Genomic DNA, 19,295 nt, shown 5'->3' on the forward strand with positions numbered 1-19,295 from the left:
CAATGTGAGTGTGTGTGTGAGTGAATGTGTCCTGTGAGTGTGCAAAAAGAACAATAACAAAATCTCATTTGTAGTATTGTAGTTTGAAAATGTACTTTGAAGTTCCTTAGGAGTGTTTGAGGAATTAAACTATTGAAACGTTAGCCAAAACAAAATGGTATCCGTTGTCTTATAGCCCTATCATTAAACTGAGTGCTGCACTTCTAAACGGAAACAGTCCTCGGACGGCCTGCATTATATTACCATTTGTCTTGAGGAGAGACCGTGGGAGCCTTCACCACGCAGTTACACAATGTAAACTGGGAGCTGAATAATCAGACAAGGAAATATACATTTTGAACATGCATCTGATTATCATCCCAAAGGCCAATGTCTTTGTGTTGCACATTGCACAATGTTAGGAATCTGTTAAAAATAGCATTGATTTAGTTATTTCTTCCGGCAGTCAGGTGTCAGAGCAGGCAGGGCATGGGGCGTCCATGGCACTGGGCTGGCACTAATGACCAAGCCTCCGGGGGCTTGGCTTGGTGAGGGGTGAGCAGGGGAAGGAAGGGGATGGCTGCGTGAAAACACAAATGCCCACCACGTCCTCCATAACTGGTCTTCTGATGACAGGTTATTAATGCCTGGTTTAGCAGAACTCAGAGGGAGGTAAATCAGATTCATCTTTACCTGCCAGCTGCACAGGGACAGTCTGTGTTGAGATTTTGTGTCCACAGTGTACACATCCATCCACATAGGTGTAAACTCTCCTTGCGATGAAAGGACGCCTCTGCTCTGTCTGCTAGTTTTTGACTCTCCTGGCTTATGTAATCAAAGTTATATATCAGTCTCATCAATCTGTTTAATGTGGATGTGTTTGGAAAGAAAAAAGTCAATGTGTTGCTAACGCTCTCTCTCCATCTCTCTCTCTCTCGTTCACTCCAGGATGGCTCCAAGCAGAGGCAGGTGAGGCAGAAGAAGACTGTCTCCTTCAGCTCCATGCCCAACGACCGTAAGATCAACAGCACAGCCGCCTGCATGGCCTTCATGATGGAGGGCTGCGAGATGAAGAAGGTGCGCTCCAACTCGCGCATGTACAACCGCTACTTCCTACTGGACCCGGACATGCACTGGCTCCGCTGGGAGCCCTCCAAGAAGGACTCAGAGAAAGCCAAGTTGGAGATCAAGAGCATCAAGGAGGTCCGTCTGGGGAAGAAGACCCCTGTGCTGCGCAGCAATGGCCTGTCCGACCAGTTCCCAGATGAGTGTGCCTTCTCCATCATCTATGGGGACAACTATGAGTCTCTGGACCTGGTGGCCAGCACGGCTGATGTGGTCAGCACCTGGGTTATGGGCCTCCGCTACTTGGTCTCCTACGGGAGGCACATGGTAGATGTGGTTGAGCCTAGCCAGCCCAGCCTGAGGACCTCCTGGATCGGATCAGTGTTTGAGCTGGCTGACATGGAGAGGAATGGCCACATCGACCTGTTCAGGGCCACCCAGATCATCAAGGGACTCAACCCGGGCATGAAGGAGTCCCGGATAGAGCTGAAGTTCAAGGAGCTCCAGAAGGCCAAAGACCAGTATGGGGAGGACATTGACATGGAAACCTTTGTGGAGGCCTACTGCGAGCTGTGCACAAGGCCAGAGATCTTCTTCCTGCTGGTGCAGTTCTCCAGCAACAAGGAGTACCTGGACAGCAAGGACCTGATGCTGTTTGTGGAGGTGGAGCAGGGCATGGAGGGCGTGACGGAGGACATGTGCCGGGGCATCGTCCAGAAATACGAGCCATCCGCCGAGGGCCGGGAGAAGGCCAGCCTCTCCATTGATGGCTTCACGCACTACCTCCTCTCCTCGGAATGTCACATTTTTGACCCCCAGCACAAGCGGGTGTGCCAGGACATGAGCCAGCCGCTCTCCCACTACTACATCAACTCTTCGCACAATGCCTCCCTCCTAGAGGACCACTTCTGGGGCTCCTCCGACATCAGCAGCTACATCCGGGCCCTGAAGATGGGCTGCCGCAGCCTGGAGGTCATTGTGTGGGACGGCCCCGACAACGAACCTGTGGTGTACGTAGGGAACTCGGTGGCATCTCAGCTAGCCCTCTGCAAGGTCTTGGATATTATAAACCAGTATGCATTTGAGAGCTCTGAGTACCCCCTCATCCTCTGCCTGGTGACACACTGCTGTATCCCCCAGCAGAGGGTCATGGCCCAGCACATGAAGAAGATCCTTGGAGACAAGCTGTACTTGGATGCCCCCAGCTCAGAGGACCACTACCTACCCTCCCCAGAGGAACTCAAGGGTAAGATCCTGCTGAAGGGCAAGCGGCTGCCCCCAAACTACCCCGAGTCAGAGGGGGAGGTGACTGATGAGGAGGAGGGTCTGGAGATGTCCAGGAGGGTGGGGGCAGATGATAAAGACCATCTCAATGGCCTTGGCTGCAAACGGCTGAGGCTGTGTAAGGAACTGTCGGACCTGGTCTCCCTCTGTAAGTCAGTGCAGTTCAGGGACTTTGACATCTCCAAGAGGGATCAGAAATACTGGGAGATGTGCTCTTTCAATGAGGTCGACGCCAACAGGTTCGCCAATGAGTTCCCCGAGGACTTTGTGTGCTACAACAAACGCTTTCTCTCCAGGGTGTACCCCACTCCGATGCGGATCGACGCCAGTAACATGAATCCCCAGGACTTCTGGAAGTGTGGTTGCCAAATTGTAGCCATGAACTACCAGACCCCGGGCCTGATGATGGACCTCAACCTGGGATGGTTCAGGCAGAACGGGAACTGTGGCTACGTGTTGCGGCCGGCCATCATGAGGGAGGAGGTGTCATACTTCAGCGCCAACGCCAGGGAATCCCTGCCAGGGGTGTCCGCCCAGCTTCTCCACATCAAGGTGATCAGCGGGCAGAATCTTCCCAAGCCCAGGGGCTCTGCTGCAAAGGGAGACGTGGTGGAACCCTACATCTATGCAGAGATCCACGGCATCCCGGCCGACTGTGCCGAGCAGAGGACCAAGACGGTCTCTCAAAACGGAGACAACCCCGTCTTCGATGAGAGCTTTGAGTTCCAGATCAACCTGCCGGAGCTGGCGGTACTACGCTTCGTAGTGCTGGACGACGACTACATCGGAGACGAGTTCATCGGCCAGTACACAATCCCCTTTGAATGTCTGCAGCCGGGCTACAGGCACATCCCCTTGCAGTCACTGACGGGGGAGTTCCTACCCAATTGCACCCTGTTCGTACATGTGGCCATCACCAACAGAAGGGGAGGGGCAAGGCCCACAAGAGAGGCCTGTCGGTGAGGAAGGGCAAGAAGGCTCGTGAGTACACCTCCAGCAAGACCACCGGTATCAAGGTGGTAGACGAGCTCTTCAGAGCATCCACCCAGCCTCTGAGGGAAGCCACAGACCTCCGGGAGAACGTCCAGGTAAGTACTTAACATTCATTACATGTACAAACTTTTATAAATTCTTTGAAGGAGCATTAAAGGCAGGCACTTTCCCTTGCATACATTACATCTGGAAATGACACCAAGTTGGGTGATGTGGAGATATTAAGCAGTCGTGATTGCCTCTCAGGCTGCATTTCCATAATGGAATACGATAAAACTGTTCAATCATTCCACGAGAGATAGAAGGAGACACCAATTAGGAGTGAGGGAGCCTGGGAAGAAATAGTATAGCACAATTAGTAGCTAGACAGGTGACCCCTTAGCACCTCATTGAATAGGAACCAAACGTTGTTGAGGTGACTCTCAGCTCGTTCTCTGTTTGTCGCTCTGATGGATAGAGAAACGTTGCTAATTGTGTTGTATTTACGTGATGTAAAAGGCAGGAGCCATAAATGAGAATGTCAGTAAAGCTGGACAATTAAAAGGTTTGTATAAAGTGTCATCATTAAGTGGATGATGGTCTGTGTTAGGCTCTGTGAGCACCCTTATGAACCCCCCACAGAAATGATAAATGGCAAACCAGTCATGTTTCATAATAGTTTATGAACCCCCCCTTCTCCCACTAACATCACCCCTGAGATTATAAGTAGCCATCAATTTATGTTTTGCAATAGTTTATATTTAGATGTTTGTCAGGATTGGATGGCAGTTTGAGTACAGCTTGTAAATTGTTGTTGTCATGATTGAAGGACATAAAATGAAGCTTTTCTCTGTCTTGTCTGGTCTACTGTCTGTCTGTGTGATGATAGCGATGGGAAGTGAGGAGGCTTTACACGCCCTGTATACTTTGTACATCAGCTGTCTGGTTTAGACTGGCAGGCCTCTTGTCCTGCCTGACAGATTTGAGAATAGACTATTTCTCTGGATACTTTGAACTTCATCGGGGTCAGACGACGACTCATAGTTTGTTGACATTAGAGGTCGACCGATTATGATTTTTTTCAACGCCGATACTGATTATTGGAGGACCAAAAAAGCCGATACCAATTAATCGGCCGATTTTTACAATGTATTTGTAATAATGACAATTACAACAATACTGAATGAACACTTATTTTAACTTAATATAATACATCAATAAATTCAATTTAGCCTCAAGTAAATAATGAAACATGTTCAATTTGGTTTAAATAATGCAAAAACTAAGTGTTGGAGAAGAAAGTAAAAGTGAAATATGTGCTATGTAAGAAAGCTAACGTTTCAGTTCCTTGCTCAGAACATGAGAACATATGAAAGCTGGTGGTTCCTTTTAACATGAGTCTTCAATATTCCCAGGTAATAAGTTTTAGGTTGTAGTTATTATAGGAATTATAGGACTATTTCCCTCTATACCATTTGTATTTCATTAACCTTTGACTATTGGATGTTCTTATAGGCACTTTAGTATTGCCAGTGAAACAGTATAGCTTCTGTCCCATTTCACTTCGGTTACACCAACCTCATCTCGGGAGTTGATAGGCTTGAAGTCATAAACAGCGCAATGTTTGACGCACAACGAAGAGCTGCTGGCAAAACGCACGAAAGTGTTGTTTGAATGAATGTTTACGCACCTGCTTCTGCCTACCACCGCTCAGTCAGATACTTGTATGCTTGTATGCTCAGTCAGATTATATGCAACGCAGGGCACGCTAGATAATATCTAGTAATATCATCAACCATGTGTAGTTAACTAGTGATTATGATTGATTGTTTTTTATAAGATAAGTTTAATGCTAGCTAGCAACTTACCTTGGCTTACTACATTCGCGTAACAGGCAGTCTCCATGTGGAGTGCAACGAGAGAGAGGCAGGTCGTTATTGCGTTGGACTAGTTAACTGTAAGGTTGCAAGATTGAATCCCCCGAGCTGACAAGGAGAAAAATCTGTCGTTCTGACCCTGAACGAGGCAGCTAACCCCCCGTTCCTAGGCTGTCATTGAAAATAAGAATATGTTCTTAGTTGCCTAGTTAAATAAAGGTATAACATTTTAAAAATCGGCAAATCGGCACCCAAAAATACCGATTTCCGATTATTATAAAAACTTGAAATCGGCCTTAATTAATCAGCCATTCCGTTTAATCGGTCGACCTCTAGTTGACATTTCTTTATATCCCAGGTAGGTTATGGGCTTTTTAACCCCATCAACAACACTTGTTTTGCCCGAGGAATGGAATGGACCTGGTTCCTTAATAAACCAACTGCCACAGCTCTTGGAAAATAAAAGCTGAATCTAAAAATGTGGAAACACGGAGCATCATAAAACTCATTATACATTTCTCTATTTGTGTCTTCCCTCTATTCTTTCTGAGCTCCATTTCTACTATCTTTCTTAATTGGATTTCCTTCACTACAACAGTAGCTCATGAGCACTTATTGTTTCATGTGAAGGATTTAGGCCTATTTCAAATCATTTCAAACTGACAGTAGTTTAGGCTGCATAGTCCATTTCCGTCTATCGCTTAGCACTGTAGTTGCATCAACTCGACAATAGCTCTCTCAATAGCTCAGCGGAATTCAGAACAGTACTTATTATGATGATTGGCAGCAATTTTTACACGGTCTCTCCAAGCGCTGAAAAAGCTATTGTAGTACCAGTAAATAACAAATGTATGATTATTAGATGTTGTGTTTGTTAGCGAAAGAAGGAAACTAGGTCACTATGTATCTTCAGTCTGTGATCGGTATGAACCCAGGTACGTAGAGCTACCTACTTTCTCAGCTCCCAGATGCTCTGTTTTCAAATCACTATCCCAGATATTTGCACGATTGACTCCTGATCTCAGGTACTATACTTGGTAATCCTCTCAGAGCCTTTAGGACTGTCTCCAGACCTGTTGTTGTTCTCTCAGCCTAAACCCCAACATTGCTGGAGAGCTGTGATAGGTCTGTTCTCCTGCCAGCCAACCTCAATCTAGGCCTAAGGACATGGCAAACAAGAGCCAAGAACCACAATAACTAAGCAGGGGATGTGATTAGAGATCATGTGGTATGCTGTCATACATTTTTCATTTGTGGAAATTGATGCAGATGATCTTGACTCTATTTTCCAAAAAGGGTATCTCGTTTACCCAGGCACTGTTACAAAAAAGGGAGATGTTGTTGTGTTCCAGACTGAAAATTAATACTGTAATTTTGGGGAATAGTTTTCCTTATAGTGTCGGTACGGATGTGATAAGTGGAGGGTAATTTTCAGGCAAATGACCGGATACAATCTATACCAGTAAATAGTATGTTTAGAGAAATTCTTGTGAAAAGCAGCTGGACATATTTGGGGACTCGATACAAACCTCATGCAGTTGTTAAATGTAGATGGAAGCAAGATTCCTGACACAGATACTGCCAACTAATCATTTTATCACACTTTATTTGGATAGTCCAGATTTTCCATCTCTAGATGCTCTACAGATGGGCATACTAACTGCTTGTTGAGGTTGCGGTTAGGTTGAGGTTTAGAAAAGGATTAGGTAAGGGTTAAGGTAAGGGTTAGGGCTAGGGTTAGGGTTAGTATATAGTTGAAATGTTACTGATAGTCCATCTCTAGATGCTCTACAGACTACCCAAATAAAGTGTCACCAGTCATTTTTATTTCAAATCTGTGCTTGTGTGTGAGTCAGAAGTTGTGATTACACAATGTTCAAAATAGGCCAGTGACAATGACTCAGTCTATGCTAACACCCCCACATTAAATCGGGGGGGGGGGGGGGTCTATACTAAGCATGGAAATGATACACAAGCCAGATATGTTAGTTGTGACGTTCTTGTGTGCATGCAGGAGCTATTAATTTTTCTATCATAATACAAGGTTTTAGAAGCCAATTACGATTAGGCAACTGGTACAGCAGGTGACCAGATCTGTGTGTGTGTGATGGTGTTTTTGCCAGCATGCACAGCAGCTGCCCTGCTTCCTGAAAGGGAGATGTCAAATGTCCATCTCCCTCAGAGGAACAGCGATAGAAATGGGCAAACAGCCTTTTCAATAGACTGAAAAGAGAGGCCTCAGGCCTGATGTTGAGATGGATGGCGTCAATAACGCACTGTGGTTGGCATCAATGCTTTCTTGTAGATGGTCTCCCCAGATGGACCCTGCCTGTACCTGTAGTATACAATTGAAGTCGGAAGTTTACATACACCTTAGCCAACTACATTTAAACTCAGTTATTCACAATTCCTGACATTTAATCCTAGTAAAAAATCCCTGTCTTAGGTCAGTTAGGATCACCACTTCATTTTAAGAATGTGAAAATTCAGAATAATAGTAGAGAGAATTATTTATTTCTTTCATCACATTCCCAGTGCGTCAGAAGTTTACATACACTCAATTAGTATTTGGTAGCATTGCCTTTAAATTGTTTAACTTGGGTCAAACGTTACGGGTAGCCTTCCACAAGCTTCCCACAATAAGTTGGGTGAATTTTGGCCCATTCCTCCTGACAGAGCTGGTGTAGCTGAGTCAGGTTTCTATGCCTCCTTGCTCGCACAGGATTTTTCAGTTCTGCCCACAACTTTTCTGTAGGATTAAGGTCAGGGCTTTGTGATGGCCACTCCAATACATTGACTTTGCTGTCCTTAAAAGCCATTTTGCCACAACTTTAGAAGTATACTTGGGGTCATTGTCAATTTGGAAGACACATTTGCCACCAAGCTTTAACATCCTGACTGATGTCGTGAGATGTTGCTTCAATATATCCACATACTTTTCCTTTCTCGTGATGCCATCTATTTTGTGAAGTGTACCAGTCCCTCCTTGTCATGTTTGTCATTTATTATCATGTCTTGTCCCTGTGCTCCCCATTCTATTCGTTTCCCTCTGCTGGTCTTATTTGGTTCTTTCCCTCCTTCTATCCCTCTCTCTCCCCCTCCCTCTCTCACTCTCTCGCTCTCTCTTCTCTCTATCGTTCCGTTCCTGCTCCCAGCTGTTCCTATTCCCCTAATCATCATTTAGTCTTCCCACACCTGTTCCCGATCCTTTCCCCTGATTAGAGTCCCTATTTATTCCTTTGTGTTCCGTTCCTGTCCCGTCGGTTCCTTGTTTAGTATTCACCATGCTGTGATTGCGTTTCGCCCTGTCCTGTCGTGTTTTTGCTGTGATTGTGTATCGCCCTGTCCTGTCGTGTTTTTGCCTTCATCAGATGCTGCGTGTGAGCAGGTGTCTCTGTCAACTACGGCCTGCGCCTACCCGAAGCGACCTGCAGTCTGTGGCCGCTTCTCCAGTTATTCCCCTCTACAGACTAGAGGATTTCTGTTATTCCCTGTTTGGACTTAAATAAACTCTGTTTCTGTTAAGTCGCTTTTGGGTCCTCTTTCACCTGCATGACAGAAGGAACCGACCAAGGAATGGACCCAGCGACTTCAGACGCTCGTTACACTGCCGTCGAGATCCAAGGAGCCATGCTCGGCAGACACGAGCAGGAATTGTCTGCTGCTCGCCATGCCGTGGAGAACCTGGCCGCTCAGGTTTCCGACCTCTCTGGACAGTTCCAGAGTCTACGTCTCGTGCCACCTGTTACTTCCTGGCCTGCCGAGCCTCCAGAACCTAGGGTTAATAACCCACCTTGCTACTCCGGGCAGCCCACTGAGTGCCGCTCCTTTCTCACGCAGTGTGAGATTGTGTTCTCTCTCCAACCCAACACATACTCTAGAGAGAGAGCTCGGGTTGCTTACGTCATTTCACTCCTTACTGGCCGGGCTCGAGAATGGGGCACAGCTATCTGGGAGGCAAGGGCTGATTGCTCTAACAAATTCCAGAACTTTAAAGAGGAGATGATTCGGGTTTTTGACCGTTCAGTTTTTGGTGGGGAGGCTTCTAGGGCCCTGGCTTCCTTATGCCAAGGTGAACGGTCCATAACGGATTATTCTATTGAGTTTCGCACTCTTGCTGCCTCTAGTGAGTGGAACGAGCCGGCGCTGCTCGCTCGTTTTCTGGAGGGACTCCACGCAGTGGTTAAGGATGAGATTCTCTCCCGGGAGGTTCCTTCAGATGTGGACTCTTTGATTGCTCTCGCCATCCGCATAGAACGACGGGTAGATCTTCGTCACCGGGCTCGTGGAAGAGAGCTCGCATCAACGGTGTTTCCCTGCTCCGCATCGCAACCATCTCCCTCCTCTGGCTTTGATACTGAGCCCATGCAGCTGGGAGGGATTCGCATCTCGAATAAGGAGAGGGAACGGAGGATCACCAACCGCCTGTGCCTCTATTGCGGAGTTGCTGGACATTTTGTTAATTCATGTCCAGTAAAAGCCAGAGCTCATCTGTAAGCGGAGGGCTACAGGTGAGCGCAACTACTCAAGTCTCTCCATCAAAGTCCTGTACTACTTTGTCGGTCCACCTACGCTGGACCGGTTCGGGTGCTACATGTAGTGCCTTGATAGACTCTGGGGCTGAGGGTTGTTTCATGGACGAAGCATGGGTTCGGAAACATGACATTCCTTTCAGAGAGTTAGAGAAGCCTACGCCCATGTTCGCCTTAGATGGTAGTCATCTTCCCAGTATCAGATTTGAGACACTACCTTTAACCCTCACAGTATCTGGTAACCACAGTGAGACTATTTCTTTTTTGATTTTCCGTTCACCGTTTACACCTGTTGTTTTGGGTCATCCCTGGCTAGTATGTCATAATCCTTCTATTAATTGGTCTAGTAATTCTATCCTATCCTGGAACGTTTCTTGTCATGTGAAGTGTTTAATGTCTGCCATCCCTCCCGTTTCTTCTGTCCCTACTTCTCAGGAGGAACCTGGCGATTTGACAGGAGTGCCGGAGGAATATCATGATCTGCGCACGGTCTTCAGTCGGTCCCGAGCCAACTCCCTTCCTCCTCACCGGTCGTATGATTGTAGTATTGATCTCCTTCCGGGGACCACTCCTCCTCGAGGTAGACTATACTCTCTGTCGGCTCCCGAACGTAAGGCTCTCGAGGATTATTTGTCTGTGTCTCTTGACGCCGGTACCATAGTGCCTTCTTCTTCTCCGGCCGGGCGGGGTTCTTTTTTGTTAAGAAGAAGGACGGTACTCTGCGCTCCTGCGTGGATTATCGAGGGCTGAATGACATAACGGTTAAGAATCGTTATCCGCTTCCCTATGTCATCAGCCTTCGAGATTCTGCAGGGAGCCAGGTGCTTTACTAAGTTGGACCTTCGTAACGCTTACCATCTCGTGCGCATCAGAGAGGGGGACGAGTGGAAAACGGCGTTTAACACTCCGTTAGGGCATTTTGAGTACCGGGTTCTGCCGTTCGGTCTCGCCAATGCGCCAGCTGTTTTCAGGCATTAGTTAATGATGTTCTGAGAGACATGCTGAACATTTTTGTTTTTGTCTATCTTGACGATATCCTGATTTTTTTCTCCGTCACTCGAGATTCATGTTCAGCACGTTCGACGTGTTCTACAGCGCCTTTAGAGAATTGTCTCTACGTAAAGGCTGAGAAGTGCTCTTTTCATGTCTCCTCCGTTACTTTTCTCGGTTCCGTTATTTCCGCTGAAGGCATTCAGATGGATTCCGCTAAGGTCCAAGCTGTCAGTGATTGGCCCGTTCCAAGGTCACGTGTCGAGTTGCAGCGCTTTTTTAGGTTTCGCTAATTTCTATCGGCGTTTCATTCGTAATTTCGGTCAAGTTGCTGCCCCTCTCACAGCTCTTACTTCTGTCAAGACGTGTTTTAAGTGGTCCGGTTCCGCCCAGGGAGCTTTTGATCTTCTAAAAGAACGTTTTACGTCCGCTCCTATCCTCGTTACTCCTGACGTCACTAGACAATTCATTGTCGAGGTTGACGCTTCAGAGGTAGGCGTGGGAGCCATTCTATCCCAGCGCTTCCAGTCTGACGATAAGGTTCATCCTTGCGCTTATTTTTCTCATCGCCTGTCGCCATCTGAGCGCAACTATGATGTGGGTAACCGTGAACTGCTCGCCATCCGCTTAGCCCTAGGCGAATGGCGACAGTGGTTGGAGGGGGGATGACCGTTCCTTTTGTCGTTTGGACAGACCATAAGAACCTTGAGTACATCCGTTCTGCCAAACGACTTAATGCCCGTCAAGCTCGTTGGGCGTTGTTTTTCGCTCGTTTCGAGTTTGTGATTTCTTACCGTCCGGGTAGCAAGAACACCAAGCCTGATGCCTTATCCCGTCTGTTTAGTTCTTCTGTGGCTTCTACTGATCCCGAGGGATTCTTCCTTATGGGCGTGTTGTCGGGTTAACAGTCTGGGGAATTGAAAGACAGGTTAAGCAAGCACTCACGCACACTGCGTCGCCGCGCGCTTGTCCTAGTAACCTCCTTTTCGTTCCTGTTTCCACTCGTCTGGCTGTTCTTCAGTGGGCTCACTCTGCCAAGTTAGCTGGTCATCCCGGTGTTCGAGGCACTCTTGCGTCTATTCGCCAGCGCTTTTTGGTGGCCGACTCAGGAGCGTGACACGCGCCGTTTCGTGGCTGCTTGTTCGGACTGCGCGCAGACTAAGTCGGGTAACTCTCCTCCTGCCGGTCGTCTCAGACCGCTCCCCATTCCTTCTCGACCATGGTCTCACATTGCCTTAGACTTCATTACCGGTCTGCCTTTGTCTGCGGGGAAGACTGTGATTCTGACGGTTGTCGATAGGTTCTCTAAGGCGGCACATTTCATTCCCCTCGCTAAACTTCCTTCCGCTAAGGAGACGGCACAAATCATTATTGAGAATGTATTCAGAATTCATGGCCTCCCGTTAGACGCCGTTTCAGACAGAGGCCCGCAATTCACGTCACAGTTTTGGAGGGAGTTCTGTCGTTTGATTGGTGCGTCCGTCAGTCTCTCTTCCGGGTTTCATCCCCAGTCTAACGGTCAAGCAGAGAGGGCCAATCAGACGATTGGTCGCATACTACGCAGCCTTTCTTTCAGAAACCCTGCGTCTTGGGCAGAACAGCTCCCCTGGGCAGAATACGCTCACAATTCGCTTCCTTCGTCTGCTACCGGGTTATCTCCGTTTCAGAGTAGTCTGGGTTACCAGCCTCCTCTGTTCTCATCCCAGCTTGCCGAGTCCAGCGTTCCCTCCGCTCAAGCGTTTGTCCAACGTTGTGAGCGCACCTGGAGGAGGGTGAGGTCTGCACTTTGCCGTTACAGGGCACAGACGGTGAGAGCCGCCAATAAACGCAGGATTAAGAGTCCAAGGTATTGTTGCGGCCAGAGAGTGTGGCTTTCCACTCGCAACCTTCCTCTTACGACAGCTTCTCGTAAGTTGACTCCGCGGTTCATTGGTCCGTTCCGTGTCTCCCAGGTCGTCAATCCTGTCGCTGTGCGACTGCTTCTTCCGCGACATCTTCGTCGCGTCCATCCTGTCTTCCATGTCTCCTGTGTTAAGCCCTTTCTTCGCACCCCCGTTCGTCTTCCCTCCCCCTCCCGTCCTTGTCGAGAGCGCACCTATTTACAAGGTACATAAGATCATGGACATGCGTTCTCGGGACGGGGTCACCAATACTTAGTGGATTGGGAGGGTTACGGTCCTGAGGAGAGGAGTTGGGTTCCGTCTCGGGACGTGCTGGACCGTTCACTCATCGATGATTTCCTCCGTTGCCGCCAGGATTCCTCCTCGAGTGCGCCAGGAGGCGCTCGGTGAGTGGGGGTACTGTCATGTTTGTCATTTATTATCATGTCTTGTCCCTGTGCTCCCCATTCTATTCGTTTCCCTCTGCTGGTCTTATTTGGTTCTTTCCCTCCTTCTATCCCTCTCTCTCCCCCTCCCTCTCTCACTCTCTCGCTCTCTCTTCTCTCTATCGTTCCGTTCCTGCTCCCAGCTGTTCCTATTCCCCTAATCATCATTTAGTCTTCCCACACCTGTTCCCGATCCTTTCCCCTGATTAGAGTCCCTATTTATTCCTTTGTGTTCCGTTCCTGTCCCGTCGGTTCCTTGTTTAGTATTCACCATGCTGTGATTGCGTTTCGCCCTGTCCTGTCGTGTTTTTGCTGTGATTGTGTATCGCCCTGTCCTGTCGTGTTTTTTGCCTTCATCAGATGCTGCGTGTGAGCAGGTGTCTCTGTCAACTACGGCCTGCGCCTACCCGAAGCGACCTGCAGTCTGTGGCCGCTTCTCCAGTTATTCCCCTCTACAGACTAGAGGATTTCTGTTATTCCCTGTTTGGACTTAAATAAACTCTGTTTCTGTTAAGTCGCTTTTGGGTCCTCTTTCACCTGCATGACACTCCTGCAGCAAAGCACCCCCACAACATGATGCTGCCACCCCCATGCTTCACGGTTGGGATGGTGTTCTTTGGCTTGCATGCCTCCCCCTTTTTCCTCCAAACATGACGATGGTTATTATGGCCAACAGTTCTATTTTTGATTCATCAGACAAGAGGACATTTCTCCAAAAAGTATGATCTTTGTCCCATGTGCAGTTGCAAACCGTAGTCTGGCTTTTTTATGGCGGTTTTGGAGCAGTGGCTTCTTCCTTACTGAGTGGCCTTTCAGGTCATGTCAATATAGGACTCGTTTTACTGTGGATATACGCAGATACTTTTGTACCTGTTTCTTCCAGCATCTTCACAATGTCCTTTGCTGTTGTTCTGGGATTGATTTGCACTTTTTGCACCAAAGTATGTTCATCTCTGGGAGACATAGAGCTGGCAGCTGAAAGCGTCACACAGTGTAGTCTGGTCTCCATTAAAGAGCCTCCTCTCCCTGAGACACACTGGACAGAGTAAAGAAGGGAGACTTAAAGTAAACTTCAAGTCTTCTTCGAGAAGGCCTGTGTTGAGGGTGCATGGTAATGAGAGAAACCTCAGCACACACTGTCACAGCACCAAAATAGCACCACAATAGCACACTCATTCATGCGTAAATGCATACATGTAGATTTATACTGTATACTCCAATTACGTGATATTCAATTGCGATCTTGTCTCATCGCTGCAACTCCCCAACGGGTTCCCCAAAGCCCCCCTGGCCAAACCGTCCCCAAACCCAGACGACGCAGAGCCAAATGTGCGCCGCACGATGGGACTCCTGGTCACAGCCGGGTTGTGACACAGCCTGGGACCGCTGCGCAACTCGGGAGTATAGTGCAGTCTTTTAATTAAAATGTTGGCCATACACGTAAACACACACAAGTCACTCTGGCCAGCTGTAAGTCACTCTGGATAAGAACATCTTTTAAATGCCATTATTTGTTATTTTTTGGCCTACAATCACACCCCGTAATACGCATGGAATGGTATTAAGAAATGCATTATCACACTTCAGTGACCTCTGACAGAGAGTGATGGATCATCTCAAAGAACTACTTTTCCAGGTGATCTACCCTAAACAATAGCAGAGTCAAGTGTGTTCCTCTCACAGGGGATTGGAGAGGAGGAGAGTGGGAGAGGAGACTGGCAGTTACAGGCTCTGTAGGAGTGGCAGGAAATCCATTCAGGTTCTTTAGGATTTAACTCTCCCTTTCCTTTGTGTGTGTGTATGCGCATACACTGTGTGTGTGTGTGTGTGTGTGTGTGTGTGTGTGTGTGTGTGTGTGTGTGTGTGTGTGTGTGTGTGTGTGTGTGTGTGTGTGTGTGTGTGTGTGTGTGTGTGTGTGTGTGCGTGTGTGTGTGTGTGTGTGTGTGTGTTTGAGACAGAGTGAGAGATAAATGGGACAAACACCAAATTGAGACTGCATGCAGAATTCTGAAAAAATATCCTCCATGTGCAATGTAAAACACCAAATAATGCACGCAGAGCAGAATTAGGCCGATATCCGCTAATGATCAAAATCCAGAAAAGAGACGTTAAATTCTACAACCACCTAAAAGGAAGTGATTCCCAAACCTTCCATAACGAAGCCATCACCTACTGGGAGATGAATCTGGAGAAAATTCCCCTAAGCAAGCTGACACATTGGAAAGAATTAACAAAAAAAACTGAGCAAACTGGAATGCTTCTTTGGCAATAAACAGAGAGTACACAGCGGCAGAATACCTGACCACTGTGACTGACCCAAACGTAAGGAAAGCTTTGACTATGTACAGACTCAGTGAGAATAGCCTTGCTATTGAGAAAGGCCGCCGTCGGCAGACATGGCTCTCAACAGAAGACAGGCTATATGCACACTGCCCACAAAATGAGTGAGAAACTGAGCTGCACTTCCTAACCTCCTGCCCAATGTATGACCATATTAGAGGCACGTATTTACCTCAGATTACACAGATCCACAAATAATTTGAAGACAAACCCAATTTTGATAAACTCCCATATCTACTCAGTGAAATACCACAGTGTGCCATCACAGTAGCAAGATTTGTGACCTGTTGCCACAAGAAAAGGGCAACCAGTGAAGAACAAACACCTTTGTAAATACAACCCGTATACAACCCGTATTTATGCTCATTTATATTCCCTTTCGTACATTAACTTAACTATTTGCACATTGTTACAACACTGTATATAGACATACTATGACATTTGAAATGTCTTTATTCTTTTGGAACGTCTGTGAGTGTAATGTTTACTCTTTCTGTTTATTTCACTTTTGTTTATTATCTACTTCACTTGCTTTAGCAATGTTAACATATGTTTCCCATGCCAATAAAGCCCTTGAATTGAATTGAGAGAGATGTAGAGAGAGAGAGAGAGAGAGAGAGAGTGAGAGAGAGAGGGACAGAGAGAGAGAGAGAGAGAGAGAGAGAGAGAGAGAGAGAGAGAGAGAGAGAGAGAGAGAGAGAGAGAGAGAGAGAGAGAGAAAGAGAGAGAAATGCCTATGTATGTTTCCCTGCAGAGTGTTGACTGGAACACTGTAACAAGCAGGCAGACGGCCCCACACTCTGTTCCTGCGGCATGCGTTCCAGTAAAGGGCCTGCTGCATTCACTCCAAACTGCAGTCCGGACATTGAGAGAAAGAGATTAGAGAGAGAAATGAGAGAGAGGGGGAAAGAGAGAGAGAGAGGAAGAGAAAGAAAGGGAGAGAATGCGAGAGGGGAACAAAAACAGCAGTGAAAACAGACACGCAGTTCTCATTTGGGGAATGTAATGTTGGAGCGGTAGAGGAAGGGATGAGGATAATTAAAGACAGTTCTCATTTGGGGAATGTAATCTTGGAGGGGTAGAGGAGGAAGGGATGAGGATAATTAAAGACAGTTCTCATTTGGGGAATGTAATGTTGGAGGGGTAGAGGAGGAAGGGATGAGGATAATTAAAGACTGTTCTCATTTGGGGAATGTAATGTTGGAGGGTAGAGGAGGAAGGGATGAGGATAATTAAAGACAGTTCTCATTTGGGGAATGTAATGTTAGAGGGGTAGAGGAGGAAGGGATGAGGATAATTAAAGACAGTTCTCATTTGGGGAATGTAATGTTGGAGGGTAGAGGAGGAAGGGATGAGGATAATTAAAGACAGTTCTCATTTGGGAATGTAATGTTGGAGGGGTAGAGGAGGAAGGGATGAGGATAATTAAAGACAGTTCTCATTTGGGGAATGTAATGTTGGAGGGGTAGAGGAGGAAGGGATGAGGATAATTAAAGACAGTTCTCATTTGGGGAATGTAATGTTGGAGGGGTAGAGGAGGAAGGGATGAGGATAATTAAAGACAGTTCTCATTTGGGGAATGTAATGTTGGAGGGTAGAGGAGGAAGGGATGAGGATAATTAAAGACAGTTCTCATTTGGGGAATGTAATGTTGGAGGGTAGAGGAGGAAGGGATGAGGATAATTAAAGACTGTTCTCATTTGGGGAATGTAATGTTGGAGGGTAGAGGAGGAAGGGATGAGGATAATTAAAGACAGTTCTCATTTGGGAATGTAATGTTGGAGGGTAGAGGAGGAAGGGATGAGGATAATTAAAGACAGTTCTCATTTGGGAATGTAATGTTGGAGGGGTAGAGGAGGAAGGGATGAGGATAATTAAAGACAGTTCTCATTTGGGGAATGTAATGTTGGAAGGGTGGAGGAGGAAGGGATGAGGATAATTAAAGACAGTGGCTAACTGTTCTGTTTGGTTCTGTGGCCCTGCATGCAGTCTGGATACAGTATGGAGTTTATAGAGCAGCAACAACCACACACTCAGGTGCGTGTACTCACACAAACATACAGAGACAGACACAGGGGTGTGTACTCACACAAACATACAGAGACAGACACAGGGCGTGTACTCACACAAACATACAGAGACAGACACAGGGCGTGTACTCACACAAACATACAGAGACAGACACAGGAATGCACTATGCGCACACACAGGCACACAGAAACACACGCACGCATGCACAAACACTCACACTCCTCCGCAAACACACACACTGGCACGTGCACACACACACACACATCTACACCTACACTACAGTGAGTAAACCCATACACATTTCCCATTCAACAGTAAAAGCCTCTCTCCTTGGCTGTGCTTCCTCAGCCAAGGGTGTTAATAGCTTTAGTTGAGGCTGTGTGTGCACACAGATGCCTATGTCCAGGAAGGTCGGCCCACAGCCATCCTCCGGGGGGAGAAAAGAGTCTTTCTCCTGGGCCGGAGGTCCTGCAGGGGACACAGCCCTGTTCCCACACTGCCTGGTTTGTTGACCGCTTCCCAAATACCATCACCACACACTCTTCCTCCCTCAGTCTGTTGTTTCTCACCCTCCTTCATTTATTCTCTTTCCCTTTTTCCCCCTCTTTTCCTCTTTGTCTTACGACTGGTTTTCCCCACTTGTCTCTCTTTCTCCCTCCCCCTCCTTCTCCCTTCTCTATCCCTCTCTTCCCTTCTCACTCTTTCCAATTTTGGTCTCTGTCTTTGATCCCTCTTTTTTTTCTTTCCCTGTTTATTTGGGTGGGCCAGTGAATGGTCATATACTGTGTGAATAGCCTGGTGGGCCCGAATCAGGGCTCAGATTCCCATGCTGGAGAGAACAATGCTGGGCTGTGATGTGAACAGTCACGCAGGGCTGGAGGTGCAGGCAGAGAGGCAGACGTTGTGGCAGGGCCAGAGCCAGGGCCAGGCCAGGGGAAGTGAGAGGAGAGAGGCTGGGAGCAGAGCAAGGCCAGGCAGCCTGCGGTGGAGGCTCCAGGGCCGCGTTGCACCACTGAACAAGCAGGCTGTGATGTCATGGGAACCGCTAGGTTCACTAATGAACACAAACGCAATCAGGTCTGTTCTTTCTCTCCTGAGGTTTTCTCTGACCTGAGGAGTGTATCAGGATACGGTGGACCACATTTATCTCATGTGTAGAGTACGGTCTTGTGGGACATTTTGGTCACAATGATTTTTGGTTTTTAAGTTGCTGTGGGCAATGTAGTAATAATGGTAAACTTGGCCCATGATCACCATAGAATCAACGAGGCATGCTCTCTGTGTTTGAATTGGACCTTGGGTCCGCTACCTTACAATCCCTTTCAATATTTACAGATTCTGTGATGCTAACCGTCATCCATGATCCTCTCTGTTTATTTACCAGAATGCCATGGTGTCGTTCAAGGAGCTGTGTGGTCTGACGCCGGCGGCCAACATGAAGCAGTGTATCCTGACCGTGTCCACGTGGCTGATGAACAGCGAGCGAAGCGCTCAGGGTGACCGTGGACCTGAGTCAAGCCTATCCCACCATGGAGGCCCAAGGGCCCGTCCCCGAGCTGCTCCGCAAGGTCCTCAACGCCTACGACATGGTACGCTACATCAGCACCACATAGGCATAACATGCACTGCAGAGCTACCGTTCTGTTCAGGTCTATGTTGTATTCAGAGAGAGATACACTTTGTGGGTAAATGCTGAACGAGTAACGCAAGCGCAACGTTCATTGGCGGTTCATAGGCGTGTGAACGTTATTCACCAAAAAGGTGCTATGAAATGAAAAACGCATCACAACCTGGTAAGGTGACAAGCTACAACACCCTTGTGCACTATACAGTCTTAAGAGTCTGTTGCACACTATGCCTTGAAATAATACTATCAGTGTTGGGAAATGTTATAAATTG

The 19,295-nt window shown here is 47.4% G+C and overlaps 1 pseudogene; it reads left to right on the forward strand.

Annotated features, from left to right (window-relative positions):
• The first annotated feature begins 927 nt into the window (after positions 1-927).
• The window catches only part of LOC124028262, a 23,289-nt pseudogene continuing 4,921 nt past the window's right edge, over positions 928-19,295 (forward strand).

This window comes from Oncorhynchus gorbuscha, unplaced genomic scaffold, assembly GCF_021184085.1.
Source record: "Oncorhynchus gorbuscha isolate QuinsamMale2020 ecotype Even-year unplaced genomic scaffold, OgorEven_v1.0 Un_scaffold_3925, whole genome shotgun sequence".
NCBI classification, from domain to species: domain Eukaryota; kingdom Metazoa; phylum Chordata; class Actinopteri; order Salmoniformes; family Salmonidae; genus Oncorhynchus; species Oncorhynchus gorbuscha.